This window comes from Pelophylax lessonae (assembly GCF_965119305.1).
Source record: "Pelophylax lessonae genome assembly, chromosome: 4".
NCBI classification, from domain to species: Eukaryota; Metazoa; Chordata; class Amphibia; order Anura; family Ranidae; genus Pelophylax; species Pelophylax lessonae.
In genome coordinates, this window is record NC_138771.1 from 510,680,412 (window position 1) to 510,697,148 (window position 16,737).

The window sequence follows — 16,737 nt, forward strand, 5'->3', positions numbered from 1 at the left end:
ACTGTAAAATTACACTGGCAGTGAAAGGGTTAACTTTTTTTGAAAGGGAGGGGTTATGTGTGTCCCTAGGGGCGTGATTCTAACTGTGATTGGCTGTGGCTTGAGCTGTAGGAACAGTGATCAACGGTCCTACATAGTAGAACCATATGATCACTGTTTCTACCCAGGGGAGAATGATAGGCGGCTTGTTTACACTAGCCGCCTGCCTTTCTCCCTCTGCAGCGACGATCGCCGAGTGACCGGCGGACATCAGGTCTGCCGGTCACACGCGTGGGGTGGTCCGTGACCACGCGGGAGCGGTAGCGCGCCTCTGGGGGAGCGGGAGCGCGCCTCCGGGGGAGCGGGAGCGCGCCTCCGGGGGCGCGCGCTCGCTCCCTAGACCCTCACAGGCTAGCGACGTAGATCTACGTCACTTTGCCTGTGAGGGGCTGACTGCCAACGTAAATAGTCGTGCGGCAGTTGGCAAGTGGTTAAAGATCTAGGGCAAAATTAGTTAACCCCTGCATATACAAGTTGCAAGACAATATTCCCACTAAACTCAGGGTTCTGGAGCTGGAGCCAGTGCCAGATTTGTCACTAATGCCCCGTACACATGTTCAGATAATCGGACGACTTATCGTTTGCATTTTGTTGCATGATACTAACATTGAATTCAACAATGCGTACATACCGTATGATTTTTGTTGCACGATTCTGGAAAAGCTTCCTGGTTGCTTAGCTACATATCAGATGGTGCAAAACAAAAACAATGGCAGCTAGGCTTCTTCCGTGCTATTTTAGTGTTTCTGAGCATGCGCGGTCTTTGTCGATCGATTTTTAGCGGACGCATAGTGTACTGATGAAACGATTGTCGTTTGCGAGGCTGTCGTACGACAGAAGTTTTCCTGTTTGTCCCTTCGGATTTTGTTGGATGAACTGTCGTGATCGGCTGTTGAAAGCTGTATACTAACGATCAGATTATCGTGCGATCAGGTCGAAAGCGAGTTTTGTCGTACAATTATCGGAACGTGTGTACGGGGCCACATAGGCCTAAGTTGTAAGCATGTAGTTCATTAACAGCCCCTTGCCCTGACCCCTAGTGCCCTTAGCCCCCTGCAATGACCCTCAGCTCTCTCCACTGCCTACAGACTCCTGCAATTCTAAGCAGCCCATCCTAGCCCTAGAGCACATGTGCCAAAGACAAGGCCCGCAAAATAATTTCATGCGGCCCCTCCTCAGTACTCAGCAGCACAGGAGGACAGAACTACAAATCCTGCACCTATGTAGCCGAAGCAACGCCTTGTCTATACCTCCCCTGGTCTCAGCATTAAACAGAATCCAGAAGCTGACTCCAGCCCTCCTCTGGTCCTCCTCCACACCCTGCATTTTCTGCTTCTCAGCTCTGCCCTCAGCTTCATCCTAGCAGCACAAGGCAAATGGGGTGCACTGTGATGATAGGGAGGGTGGGGGACTCTTGACTTCTGATGATTGGGAGGCCCTAGACATCTGATATAAGGGGGGGGGGGGGGTGTTCTGAGGATCTACTTATAATTATTATGAGAGTATGCATCACATACTAGCACATTATGAAATACTTACCTTAGAACAAAGCCCCCACACAGTCGCCTGGACACCGCTGAGGGAGCTGACATGTTCCCTCGGTGTCTCTTCCGGGTTCCACGGCTCCAGCGCTGTGAGTGGCCGGAGCCGCGATGCCGTAAGACGCAAGATATGCCGGACCTTTCAGAGCGCATGCGCCGGTGATGTCAGTGGCTGCATGCAGGGTGAATTTCTCCTAAACCGTGCAGATTTAGGAGATACAGTAAAACCTTGGTTTGAGAGTAACTTGGTTTGAGAGCGCTTTGCAAGACAAGCTAATTTTTTAAATAAATTTTGACTTGATATACAAGCGATGTCTTGATATACAAGTATGTCATGTCATGTATAAAAAAGGAGAGAGGAGCCTCTAAAGTGTAGCAATATGGTTACATTTAATGAAGGTTCAATATTTAGCAACTCACATGGTTGATGATTAAAACAGGTACATCTAAGTATGCAGGCAGCTGGGGTAAAGCTGTCCACATAGACCATCCTCTGCACATCTTCATCATCCCTTCCCCGCTGCACTCCATGAGTGATTCAAAGCCTCACTTTCAGATCACTCTACTGCAGGCTATTCTTCCCGGTCACGATTGCAGACTGACAGTGGTGAGAGCCGGTGGTTCAGAAGATGGTCTATGTGGACAGCTTTACCCCGGATGTATGCATACTTAGATGTGCCTATTTTAATCATCAACCATGTGAGTTGCTAAATGTTGAACCTTCATTAAATGTAACCATATTGCTACACTTAGAGGCACCTCTCATCTCTCTTATATTCTGTAGCTCTGCTAGATTTTGCTTCTAATCCCCTTGGGAAGGCTGCATATTGTGGATGGACATTTTATGGTTACACAACCTATCACATTGCTATAATCTTTGTATATAGACTATAAACTCAAAGACTTGGGGAACAAATCATGTGAGTTTCCATTATTTCTTATGGGGAAATTCGCTTTGATATAAGAGTGCTTTGGATTACAAGCGTGTTTTCAGAACAACTAATCCAAGGTTTTACTGTATTCATTTTACATAGGCTTACCTGTAGGTAAAAATTAAAAAGTGGAGTATACTACCGCTTTAAGTTGTTACAAATACTAGGAATAATTGAATGCAGAGGCAAATATTTATATAAAGTTGATACGTTTATAAAGTCCAAGGTTTTACTGTATTCATTTTACATAGGCTTACCTGTAGGTAAAAATTAAAAAGTGGAGTATACTACCGCTTTAAGTTGTTACAAATACTAGGAATAATTGAATGCAGAGGCAAATATTTATATAAAGTTGATACGTTTATAAAGTCTTACAGATACAACCATAATGCTGATGCCGCCCCCAAAAAAATGTAGTTTAACACCCCTGGCCTAAATTATCTTAGCCCCTGCAAAACCCCCAACCGTCTCCAGAGCCAACCAGTAACCCTAAAGCCTAGTACAAACTATGAGATTATAGGAAAAATGATGGTCCATTATTTTGCATGCTAGTCTCCATATCGAAAACGAATAGGTTACTAAAGTACGAAAATTCTCATACTACAGAATAAAAATTTGGAAGTGATGTAATGTATTTTTATTGTATTTTCGAAAGAAAGCTGTACTGATTAAATGAAAATCGTACAATCTGGTATCATACAAGAAAAAATGTTCTGTTTGATTCTTCGGATAATTTCGGACGAAAGCTGTGTACTAACAATCAGATTATCATACGATCAAATGAAATCAGTATTTTTTGTACAATATTCTGATCGTGTGTGCGGGCCTTTAGCCCTCTACAATGTGTATTGTAGGAGGGAGGGAACACATGGTAGCTGGCCTAGGGAAGAAAGAAGTATAAGCCCCCGTTCACATAGGGGCGGCGCTACTTCGCCCCGCGACCTCCGAGGTCGCGGTGTGAGCAGCGCGCCGCGACCTCGGAGCGGCCGCCACGGACTTCATAACATTGAAGTCTATGGCGGTCGCCTCCTGGTCGCCCCAAAGAAGCTCCGGACCCTTTTTCTAAGTCGGAGCGACTTGTGTCGCTCCTATTAGAACAGGTCCGCAGCTTCCCTATGGGAGGCGACCTACGGCGACCTGTGAGGCGACCAGGTCGCCTCACAGGTCGCCTTAGTGTGAACGGGGGCTAAATCTGGCCAAAGCTGTAGTGGACTACAGCTCAGTACACAAGTTGCTAAGCAGTTGACAAGTGTTTCACCATAGGGCACTCCCTAAATATAAGAAGAAAACAAAAGTGTCCAACATGAATATTTCCACATTTAAACATATAAAAAAAAGAAACAATGAAAAAACCTAACTCATCAATAATATTTTTATGAACTTTACAAACAAGCGAAACAAGTAATGTCTTCTGCTCCCATTTATAACAGCCACTCACATCAAGAAACCTTTCCGCTCTATTCATCAGGGCGATTCATTTAACAAATTTCTAGTGTAGTCTTTTCATAATACACAGCGTGGGTTTGGTGCCATGATTAAAAAAAAAGGGAAACAAAACAGAAACCCAGATAGAAAGCAATATAAATGTTAATGAGTCTTCGGACCAAGAAGAGCAGCCAAATTTATAGGCTAAATCAACACGAATCAAAATAGCAGAGAAGCAGATAGGATTATCCGTTCTGCTAATCAAGGAAGTGTCTGCGATGAATTTGTTGGGGTTGTGAGGCTGCCAACGCTAAAAACAAACTTTCTTGTCTGAATAAGAATGCACCGCCTCTTGTACTGCAGACGGTGTACTACGTTAGTCCAAAGCCTTGTTTGCTCATTCTCTGGGTCACATGGGCAGGCAACAGCTCAAAGAGGTGAACATGGGGGGGCGTGGTGACTGCTGACTGTGATGGCCGTGTGATACAGAGGTGCCTACACACACCAGGATTCTACATAGATATAGCGCCTGTTCAGCCAACTATTGGGCACCAGCCAGTTCCCTACAGCTCCACGAGGAGCCCGGCTAAGTCCCGTATCCCCTGGGACTCTGCCCAATCTGAAGAAGATGAGCAGCTGATGGAGGTAACCAACCAGTCTACCTCACATTCTGCTGCACTTCCTCTGGAAGAACCTATCAAGGCCTTCCCGACCCCGGGCATACCTGTGTCAGATACGACACTAAAGGACATGTTACTCTCTCTGCCTCCCTCCAGGCAGATCTGTTCTCCTGCATACACAAAGTCAAGGCAGAAGTCCAGGATCTGGGGGACAGGTTAGATCATGTGGAGGACAAACTGAGTGAATATGTTACATCTTTTTATACCCTAGTTGACACATTTATGAAGCCCAAAAAGACAACCTAGTGTGGATCAAAAATAAGCTTGCTAACCTCGAGGAAAGGTCACAGCATAATAAGTTGAAGATACGTGGCATTCCAGAGAGTATTCATTCATCCAAGCTGCCATTTTTTGTCAGAGGTCTCTTACAGGCTGCTGTGCCATCATTTGCATCTGCTGACCTGACCATCGACAGAATCCAATGAATACCCAAGCCTTTTTCTTCCCGTCCCCTGTCCCAAGGGATGTCCTTCTGCGGCCCACAAGGGATGTCCTTAAGCGGCCCACATTCAGGTACTCCCAGACCTATCTACGCATACATTACGCCAGCGAAAAAATCTAGACACCCTCAGCAAGGCCCTGAGAAATCATTCCATTAACTACCAGTGGAAATACTCAGCCAGGCTGCTCATCACTCGTAATGGCAGTACTACACCAGTTATGTCTCTGGAAGAAGGCATTAGCCTGTTACGTTCCTGGGATATTATCCTGGAACAACCCATCCATCCGCAAGGGCAACCCCACTGACTCTAGCTGAAGATTGGCAGGTGGTGTCTCATAAGCGCTCCCAGCAGCAACATTCAAAAGACGGCACTAGGGCATAACAAGTCATCATATTTCCAGCACAAGATTCCCAGGAACAGGAATTTGCTGTGTTGTTTGTTTGTACGCAAAAAAAAGAGTTGCAGCTCCACTGCACATAGTTCTATTTGAACTTTTTTTTTTTACCCCAAGCCTTTTTGCCTAACTATGCTGAAGCACCCTCTGTGTCTCTTCATTTTCTTGATATGTTTAACTGTTTCTAGTTCCTGTTTCTACAGTTCAGCCTCGTTCATTTGGTGCCTACGATTACTCTCGTCAACGGATGTCTTTCTGTATGTGTCCCCCTACCCTGGGATGGATCTCTGCCACAACTACATCTTGCCACTCTTTGTCTTCACAACTAGCAAGAATATCAGTGAGTCTATCTTTTGTTCTTGTCTAACCTGTTGTAATGGCAGTACAATAGTCTTTATTAACGTGTGTGGTCTTAACCACTCAGCATAATGCTATTACCTCTGGAGGGAAGCAAAATTGCACCAGGCCGACATTATCGCCGTCCAAGAGACTAATTTTCAAACTGGTGCCACTCCCACCTGCCACCATAGGGACTTCCCTCATTTGTTCTTATCTACTTTCAAATCAAATAAGAGGGGAGTGATGTTAGCTATTTAAAAATATGGTTGTCTTCACTTTACACTCCTCAATCATTGACCCAGGTTGTCGTTTCATTGACATACAATGTGACATTAACAACAAACCTTACACCATGACTACTCTCTATGCCCCCAATGCACATCAGCTACGCTTAATTTGCAATGTATTCAAGAAAGTTTCTGTTACCAAATACAGAAACCTCCTCATCTGCAGAGACGTTAACCTCACAGTTAAAGCGGTAGTATCCCGCTATGACACTTTAACCTACAGGTAAGCCTATAATAAGGCTTACCTGTAGGTGCAATTGATATCTCCTAAACCGGCACGGTTTAGGAGATATTTGCAGTGCATGCAGCCGCTCACACGAGCGGCGCATGCGCTCTGAAGGTCCGGGGGGGACCTTCAGTTTTCCTTGCCGGGAACTTGAAGGAAAATCACTCCCGCGCGCATGCGCGGGAGTGACGTCATCGCGGCTCCGGCCAATCACAGCCCCGGAGCCGCCGAACCCGGAAGAAACGCCGAGGGGTCCGTGTCGGGGCTTCGTTCTAAGGTAAGTAATACATAATGCGATGCATACTAGCTCATTATGCCTTTGTCTTGCAGGTTTGTTTTTTTTTTTTTGTTTAATGGTAGAGTACCTAACCTGCACTTTCTCTTCCACACATGGCAGTATCTGCACGCCAATGAAAGGGAAGACTATACCTTTTTCTCTATAAGGCACCAATCCTACTCCCGTATAGACTTATGTGTAGTTGACAAATGATTACTACAATGTGTCTCCTCCTCCACTCTGTCTGACATTATGTGGTCCGGCCACGCTGCTATTGTGATCACCATAGTGGAGAAGGACACTTGTACACCTGTGTTGTTATAGCAATGTAACAATAGAGTTATCCAAGATCTTAAGAATATGCCACTGTTAACACATTACCGTTTTTTTCTCTTCCAATGCCACTGACTATGTTAATGTTTTCATTCTCTGGACTGCCCATAAGGCATTCATGAGAGGTATGATTCTAAAATTACGTGCACATACTAAACGTGAATTCAACTCCAAATACAACAAGCTCCTGAGCGATATTCATGACAGGCACTTCAGAATTTCACTTCAAAACAAAACACACCTAACCAGGTCACTTCAGCCACCCTTGCTAAACTGCAGACAGAACTTAAGAGAGCTCCTGCATCTTTAGCATGACAAAGGTCACCCCCTCCTGAAACTTCAATATTACTCTCATAACAGCAAGGCAGGGAAATTCCTAGCCAATAGACCTAAAGGAGTTGTAAAGTCAGAAGGTTTTTTTTTTTCATCCTAATGCATTATATGCATTAGGATAAAAACCTTCTGTGTGCAGTAGCCGCCCTCTAGCACCCCCTTGAGCCCCATCTTCCTCCAGCGATGTCCACAAGATTCTCGGCTGTCCAGGACTCTCCTCTTGATTCGCTGAGACACAGCAGTGGCGCCACTGGCTCCTGATGCTGTCAATCAAAGTCAGTTAGTCAATCAGGAGAGAGGGGGCGGGGCAATAAACCCACATCCAATTCGCAAGTGTGAACCCAGCCTTATCCTCAGAATGTGTGAATGAATGACATGACTTTGTGGGTGGAGCCACACACAGCTGATCTAAATTGAAAGCATAACTCCACTTTTGTTGAGAAAAAAACATTCCCCTCTGGGTGATCGCTATATATTGCAGGAATTTTACCAAATTTTGTTGCAGATTCCTATCTTTTGGTATTCTGAAGAAATCATTATTTGTTCCTCTGTGCCTCTGTGTTGATGGGTCAAATGGGAGTGGTTTCATAATTATCTATCAGCTGTTGCAGCTGCAGGGCTCTAATGAGGAAAGCTGCTGTGCCTGAATCCCTTTAGACGTGTTCCTATTGGGAGTAGCTCACCAAAAATGAAATTTTTGTTGCAGGGGATGTCATCTTCGGCAAACAGGGGTTGTATCTTAGGCAAACCTCTGGTAAAATTGGTGAGCCAATCACACAAGCAGGAAATTATGTTTCTGGAGTGTGGGCAGTATACATTATGTGTACAGAACAGCTCCAGGTAGCCATATTGCATTGCATTTTCAGAAAATTAGGTAATTTTAAATAACATTCAATTACAATATGCTTTGTGTCGCAATTGTATACGCTATATTGTTTTTTCTTTATTTGCTGATTTTTTTCCCCACGAAAGTGGAGTTGCTCTTTAAATATCAAGAGGAGAGAGGAAGAAGTGGGAGGAAAGGCAGTTTGAAAGGGGGGAAAGGTCAGGGAATGTGACAATATTTTTCATGTTACACCCTAAATATAGGTGTAACATGGAACATGGTCCCAAAGGTGGCCAAGAGTGCAAGAAAAAATAAGGCATTTGGGTACAAATACAGCATTTTTGATCAAGAAAATTTTGGCTGGGTACCTTTGAAGTTCATCCAGGGTTGCCATCAAGAAAATACATACCTAAGAGCAACTGAAAATAGTAATTATACTATAAGGGCAAAAGTATGAGGACAGTAAAAGATTAGAAGTAACATTTATCTCACCATCAGTAGTCATGCAGGCCACTGGGTCTTATTTTGGGAGAGTTTACGTGACATTTTAGAGTAATGCGAACCACTACCTAAATGAATCTATCATGATGCCGCTTGGAATGCTCATTGAAAGGGGCCAATGTCTTTATCAATTGCTGATCAACTCAAAGACAGCAGGTGGGGCATAGGTATGGCCAGCTACTAGTTGACAAGCTAGTGCTTGGTAATCAATGATGACTACATTAATAGCTGAGTCCACTGTGCCTTCAAAATGCTGCACTGTGCTAAGAATGCAATAAAGGCTAAGTTCACCTTTCAGGAAAAAATAATAAATGCATATGCATATAAATTTGCAAAAAAATAAAAATGTGCATTTATTTCCCCGCAGGAGCCTGCAAAGCATTGCACCTGTGATCAGTAGATCAAGGGTGCAATGCCAGGATCCTGGAAACAAGCCCTGCAGCTTTCAGCTAGTACCATACAGGCTGACTATTTACAAGCTGCTAGGCATGTAAATGAACTTTGAGATCGCTCATAAGCGCCCTCACATGCTGTCAGTCACAATGGTGGACAGTATTTGTAGTTCCCTCATTCACAGATCGCTGTCAATGAATGGCGCAGCCATGTTGGCGGCCATGCTATTTTCAAAATGTGACAGTGGGTGTGGGGAGAAGAACCCCTGCCAACTGTAACGGGGGAGGGGAGATCAGGGGTGTGGAGGCAGTTCTGGAGCATATTACGCGTTACATCTGAATTATGGGTGTAACATGCTCTTTAACGGTCAAAAAACATTTGCCTTTAGAACCACTTTAACTGCTTTAGAGGAAATTACATCTCCTGCCCTGTCAGATTGGTCTGTGCTGTGTTGCAGAGCTGTGTAGTTCTCAGAACTGCATGGACAGAAATACAATTATTTTTTTTTTTGGCAGGTAAAACAGCTGCCTTATATGTATTTTATCTGTCTACGTAGCTATTTGCCCGGAGTTAAACTTTAAAAAAGTTCTACTTTAATGGTCAAATTTTTGTGATTCACCCAACCCTGCCTATAGAGGGTGACATTGCTTTTCAAATGACACAGTTTATGCTACTGCTCCATCCTCTCCCTTCTTTTGGGATTACTGAGTAACTTCACAACCTTAGGTCCTCCATCTCCTGCAGGTTCACCGTTGGCTATTGGCTCTTGCTGCTGTCAATTCCAGTGAGGAGAGCGGGGGAACAGGGTTGAGCGGCGTTGTGTGTGTCAATGGACACAGGAAGCATGGCTCAGTGGAGAGTCCGCACGAGTGCTCCTATAGTAAGAAGCTTGCTATGAGGGTACTGGGGGGAGCCAGGAGTGCCAGCAGGGGACCCCAAAAGAGGAGGATAGGGGCCGCTCTGTGCAAAACCATTGCACAGTGCAGGTAAGTATGACATACTCTTTATTTTTTTTTAATTTTCCTTTAGAATACCTTTAAGTATGTCATGTGTACATCCAAGGTACAGAGATGCTAAAATATACTCTGGTGTTTTCAAGGCTTTTTAATATTTCATAAGTTTTGTTCTTGGCTTAAAGGTTGATTAAATTTAATGCAGACAAATAGCAGACTGGGAATGTTCACTTTTTCTGAAGGATAGCTTTGAATTTGCAGCTTTTTTTTCAATCTACAACTGGGCAGCGCACTTGCGTCTTACCCCGTGTGGAGATTCCAAACTTTTATCAGTGGTGAGCAAGTCTCGCCGACACTAAATGAAAGAGGTCTGGGGCTATTGTGATAGCCATAAAAGAACATATTTAAAAAGAAATACTTGAAAAGATTCCTTGATAAAGACACTGTGGGGAGCCATCTGGTCTGTTTTATCGATAAAACAAAATTTAAGAACAAAATATCTGTCTTTTCCATAGTATTAGGAAAGTCTAGCAGGGTTTTAAGTTACCACTGGTAGCAATATTTTATTTTCTTTTTTTCCTAGGGAGTAAATCCTTTGCTTGGGTTTTATGGATAATTCTTATTTTTCTTTGCACAAGGTGACCTGTACAACACAATAAATACAGTCTCCACTAATCTTCTTCTACAAAAGTTCATTTTTCTATTTTGCACTACGTTTGATTAGCACTGTGACTATGTACAATCAAATATTTATCAATTATTAGGCAGGGTTCACACTGCTCCGACTTGGAAGTCAGACGACTTCCGATACGATTTTGCCCTGCGGTTTCATGTCCAACTTCCATTCGACTTCCACGAACGGGATCTGACTTTGATCCGACCATACCAGCCCATTTCAGTCTGGTATAAACCCCATGTCAAATTAAAAAAGAAAAAAAACAGCATGGAGTCCCTTCGGTCTGGTATGGATTTTGAGGGAAAAACACCCACACCAAAACCAAAATGTAACAAAAACGGCGGGGGGACCCCCCAAAGTCCATGCCATACCCTTATCCCAGCATGCAACCCCCCCCCCTTCAGGACCATACCAAGCCTCATGCCCCCAAAACATGGGAGGGTGGGTGCGCCCCCCCCCCCACCCCAAAGCAACTTGTCCCTATGTTGATGGGGACAAGGGCCTTTTTCCGACAACCCTGGTGGTTGTGGGGGGGTCTGTGGGCTGGGGGCTTATCGGAATCTGGAAGCCCTCTTTAACGAGGGGCCCCCAGATCCTGCCCCCCCCCAACATTGTACCCATTCATCAACCAAAAAAAGCAGTGTAGTGTAAATTAACAGAGACAGTTTTTGACAAGTCCTTTATTAAAAATGAAGAATGTCCCCCCCTCATTGCGAAAACGTAGCGACAGCGTGTCTTCTTCGTCTAGTCTTCTCCCTCCGCTGCTGTCTTCTCCCTCCAGTGATGTGTTCTTCCGCCAGTCTTCTCCCTCTGCTGTTGTCTTCTCCCTCTGATGATTTGTCTCCACTGCCGACCCGGTCCTCCTCCGACACTGGCTCCCTGCCGTTGTGTCATGTCTGATGTATGCCAGTTTTTATATAGCCATGGAGCATGGCCATCCAGTGATGTCACCAAGAGACTCTGCCCCTGGTGACATCACCATGTCGATGGGGACAAGGTACTTTGGGGTGGGGGGGCACAAAGCCCCCCCTGCCCCAAAGCACCCATCCCCCATGTTGAGGGCATGTGGTCTGGTATGGTCGATCCAGGAGGTGAGGTGGGGTGCTCGCTTCCCACCCCTTTCTTGACCTGCTGGGCTGCATGCTCAGAAAAGAGTCTGGTATGGATTTCGGGGGGGAACCCCAGGCCTTTTGTGGGCGTAGGGTTCCTCTCATAATTATGTCTCAATTATATGGTCTTGGGGGGGGATCCCACGCCTTTTTTTTTTTTTTAATTTTGGCATGGGGTTCCCCTTTAAGATCCTCAGAGCACAAGTCGCACACCACACGTCGGATCAGTTAAGATGAGCACAAGTCACACGCCACAAGTCTGATCAGTTAAGATGAGCACAAGTCGCACGCCACAAGTCAGATCAGTTAAGATGAGCACAAGTTGCATGCCACAAGTCAGATCAGTTAAGATGATGACCCGACTTGGATGCGATTTACATTCAAATCAATGAAATTGTGCCAAATTCAGACCAAAGTAGTGCAGAAACACAAGTTGGACCAGTTAAGACAGCTCTCATAGGAAACCATTCATTTTGACATGTCATGCGACTCGAAGTCAGAGTGTATGTCGGGCCAGTGTGAATCAGCCCTTAGGTCGGGTTCACATTTGAGAGTCAGACAGAATTGCATGAAGATGGAAATCCCATTATATTCAACAGTGCCGTTCACATCAATGTGACTCAGCGCAGAGGGATTTTGGAAAAGGTTCTTACACTATTTTGATGCGACTCCAAGCACATCCTTGTTCCTTCCAGCCTAATGTGCTTATCAGGCCGCAGGAACAATCAAGGAAAGATGTAGGAGACATGTGCTTGACATTGAGAAGATCGTATGTCTTGTTCATCAGCAACCACAGATTTATGACATAAAGACCCCAACTATAAGGACCACATCAAGTAGGACAGAGCCTGGCTGGAAATTGCCAGCATATACTTTGAAGACAAGGATACATTCACATCCTCAGTACCGACAGTAAAACTTAAAGTAGAACTTTCAAATTTTTTTTATTTTTGATAGAGCTAGGGAGGGTTATAACCTACCAGATTTTTTTTTGGCCATCTGTGTTCCATTGTGGACATTTCCCTTCACTTCCTTTTCTATAGCCAAACAGGAAGTGAGAGGAAATCCCTGCAAATAAAGGGAACTCCTTGGGGACCCCAGGTCACCAGAACTAGTGTCCCCATTGGAAGATTTCCCCATTATTAGTTTTCTGAGGACAACCAAAAATGTGGGCTTTTCTTTCACTTTCAATGCTAATGGTAAACAGGACAAATAGAGAGGGTGAATCTCCTTAATGGGGGGCACAGCCAGCAATAAAAACTGACAAACGTTCTAATCCACTTAAGTTTAAAGTATAACTAAAGGCAAAACCTTTTTTTAGTTTTGGATTGAATGGAGATTGATTAGTCTGTCCCCTGTTAAGGAGATTCACCCTCTCTATATATGTCCTGTTTACCATTATCATCGAAAGTAAAAGAAGCTCCCTTAACTTACAGGGATTTCTACAGGACAGGAAGTGAAGGTAAATCTCCCCATGGGGACACAGATGGGAAAAATAAACCTTAGAGGGGTATAACCCTCCCTTACTCTATCCAAAATAGAAAAAAAAAGTTTTGCCTATAGTTCTACTTTAATAACTTTTCCACATGTGCACGGAGGTCATTATACATGACCCAGAACTAGCCTCTCTCTTCCATTTTTGTGATGGCTAGATGGATCCAGCACCTACGCTTCCTCCTCTTCTCCTCTTCAATTAACACTGTGGCACCAGTTGTAATGGCTGCCACCAAACAACACAGAAAAACCAGGAAGTAAAAAGGAAAAGGATTTACACCACAGTAGATATCAGTGGCCAAAACCAAAAATGCAGAGACATGAAGGTGTTGTCAAAATCGAAACAAGTCACACTACATAATTGCACTATATAATCGCACAAAAAATCAGGTCAAAAACGCATCGCAGTAGTGTGAAACAGGTCTTAACAATAAATAAATAAGCTCTAAAGAGGAAGTAAACCCCCCCCCCCCCCCCAAAAAATGAAAAAAAGAAAAAAAAAAAAAAAAACCCTGTAAGACAAAGGCATAATGAGGTAGTATGCATCGCATACTAGCTCATTATGGAATACTTACCTTAGAACAAAGCCCCCGCAGTGCCGCCCGCTCAGCGACAGGACAGCCAACGTGTTCAGCCGTCTAGCTTCCTGGTTCGCGTCCTCCAGCCATCTGATTGGCCGGAGGCGCGATTACATCACTACCGCGCGCTGCCGTTCACGGCACAGGGCTCTGAAGGAAAGGCACGGGTGGCCCTTCCTTCAGAGCGCATGCGCCGATTACGTCATCGGTTGTATTAAAAGTAAATATCTTCTAAACGGTGCAAGTTTAGAAGATATTTACAGTACCCATAGGTAGGCCTTTTTAAAGGTTTACCTATAGGTAAAAGTTCTAAGAGAAGGTTTGCAACATCTTTAAAATAAGACCAGGCTGACCTCTGTAGCTGCAGGCACTGTGTAGCAATTCATCCTTAAAATGTACTGCAGAATGTACTTTCACTATGATTTAAAGTATATCCAAAATCCAAACACTTATTTTACTTTTATATACACTCTCTAATAACTTGCCCTAGTGACCCCTGTGATTAAGACTGAAAGTGTGAGAAAAAACATTTTGAGTTGCCACCAGAAGAAGAATAGGGGAAATCCTTCAATGAGGACACTTGTCGAAGAGGACAATTCTCTCACTTTGGAGAGATGATTTGCTCTCACTTTCTGTTGTGTGTACAGAACAGGCAGTGAAGGCAAATTACTCAATTTGAGCATAGATGAGAAAAAAAAAAAAAAACATACTGGAGTTTTCACCATTCTCTGCTTCATTTATACTAATCTAGTACTGAGCTGCCCCCAGTTGCATAATCACATGAATCAGACTTGAATAGAAAGTACTAATCTAGTAGGTGCAATATTCCAGTCAAGTCTATGGAACTTAGTGCACTGGGCTGCTCATGCAGCTCATAGACGCGAATGGGGCATTGTTCCTGCCATACAGGTTACAATGTTGCAGTATGATTACTTTAGGGAGGAGATTAATGACACTCTTCCCTCCTTTTGGCAGCAGACTAATGACATCACCACAGCCTAGGCAGAGTAACAGATTGGAGCTCATGGATGGCTTTTTAATAATAAAAGTAGTGAATTTTTGAAAAAATCTATTATTTCTATGTATTGTAAAGTGCTGGGCATTTATTTATTCAGACTTGTAAAGTTTCATTTTTACCAAACACTTGGCAATAATGTTAATTTAACCCTTCCCTCTTTTGCACCAAGGGCTACCAATACTAACATCTCAACCTCAGCAGCCACGGATTCACTAACTAGAGCTGTTATTTCTGAATATTCCAAAGAAATATTTGTTACCAGTTTTCTTTTTTAAGTAAAATTATACATATAACATTATTTCACAAAGGAACAGCACTCTTTGTAGAATGGGAGCTGAGATGGCGTTCAATCCAGTCTCCTGGATCTTGAAGGCAATACTGTGGAGTTAAGCATATTAAAAATGTAAACTGACCCTACATGCTTCCTTACTGGTCTGTTAAATACCATTTTCATTGTAAGTAATTTGGTATGTCAGTTTATCAAGTGCAGAAAAAGTCAGCTAAAAAGTAGGAAACTGATGCCTCGTACACACGCAACGATTATCGGCCGACCGATCCTCCGACTTTTGTCCATACTGGTGTTTTGTTGGTTGGAATGTTCCTAGACTGCACATGAATTTTCTCGGCCAACAAAAATCAACTTCAGAAGTGATGTCATGTGCTGGCTTACTTTCCGTGTGTTTTTTCTTCTCTGAGCATGCCCAGTCTTGCTCATCAGATTTTTGTCTGCCGAAATCTGTACTGACTGACGGAAAATCGGCCGTTGTGTTGACGGCCAACAAAAATTTTATAGCCTGCACACCAGATTTTTTTCGGCCGAAAAGTCGGACTCGGTTGTCGAAAGCATCATACTAACAAGCCGAAAATCGGCCGATCGGACGTTGGCTGAAAATTCCCGGCCAATAGTCGATGCGTGTGTACGAGGCATGAGGCTTCAATTCACACAGGCTCACCAGAATTGGACAATAGAAGATTGGAAAAAACGTTGCCTGGTTTGATGAGTCTCGATTTCAGCTGCGTCATTGGTCAGAATTTGGCGTAAACAACATGAAAGCATGGATCCATCCTGTTTTGTATTAATGGTTTTTGCATTTAAATACTCTTTAAATTGCTAAACTTTAAAGTTTATATGAAACTGCCCTCATTAATGAAATGTGTTTTGCACAGTGAATATTACTTGCCTCCTCTTTTTCATTATACACATTTCCTAACGTTCCTTTCCGTCCCCACATGGATATCCAAGCTGCAATTTTAAATGTACAGTAAACCCCCCTCCATTGCGGCGGTTACGTTCCGGACCCAGCCGCGAAAAGTGAAAATCCGCGAAATAGAAAAACCCTATTAAAATGTATTGTAGGCATGTTTTTTTTTTACTGTCACTGTACGTGTAAAAGCATTTTAAGGTCTTTAAACACACTTTTAAAACAATAGAAACTCATTTAAACACATAAAAGATACTGAGAGACATAGCAAGAGCTATGGAAAACACAAAAATATTTCATTTTTAATGATTTATATAGTAAAATAACATTACAAAAAAAAACGCAATATACCGGAACCGCAAAAACTGATCCGCGATGGAGCGGGGGTTTACTGTAGATGTCTTCAGTGGCTGGCTTCTTCTCTGCATTTTCGGCAACAGCCTACCAAGACGTCAGCAATAGATCTCTTGGAGATCCGACATAGCATGTTATTGTTTACATGGTGCCATGGCTTTGGCTACATAAGTGACCTGACAGTCATGTTGCTGAAGCCATTGCAAATTATAAACAATTACTCATCATCCCTAAAAAAAAATTCCTTTCTACCAAGATCTTTTGCAAAATCTCACCACGGCATACAGATTACACATGGGATCTCCCTGGTAGGTGCCAGAGGCAAAGCCTACCCAGGGGCCAGCTAGAAGGCACTGGCTACATGCCAACATAGAAAAAAACAAA

At 43.6% G+C, this 16,737-nt stretch overlaps 1 protein-coding gene across 1 annotated transcript in view; it reads right to left on the bottom strand.

Annotated features, from left to right (window-relative positions):
* Positions 1-16,737, bottom strand: part of LARGE1 (LARGE xylosyl- and glucuronyltransferase 1) — a 716,318-nt gene that overhangs the window by 436,521 nt on the left and 263,060 nt on the right. The gene's annotated exons all lie outside the window — the stretch shown is intronic.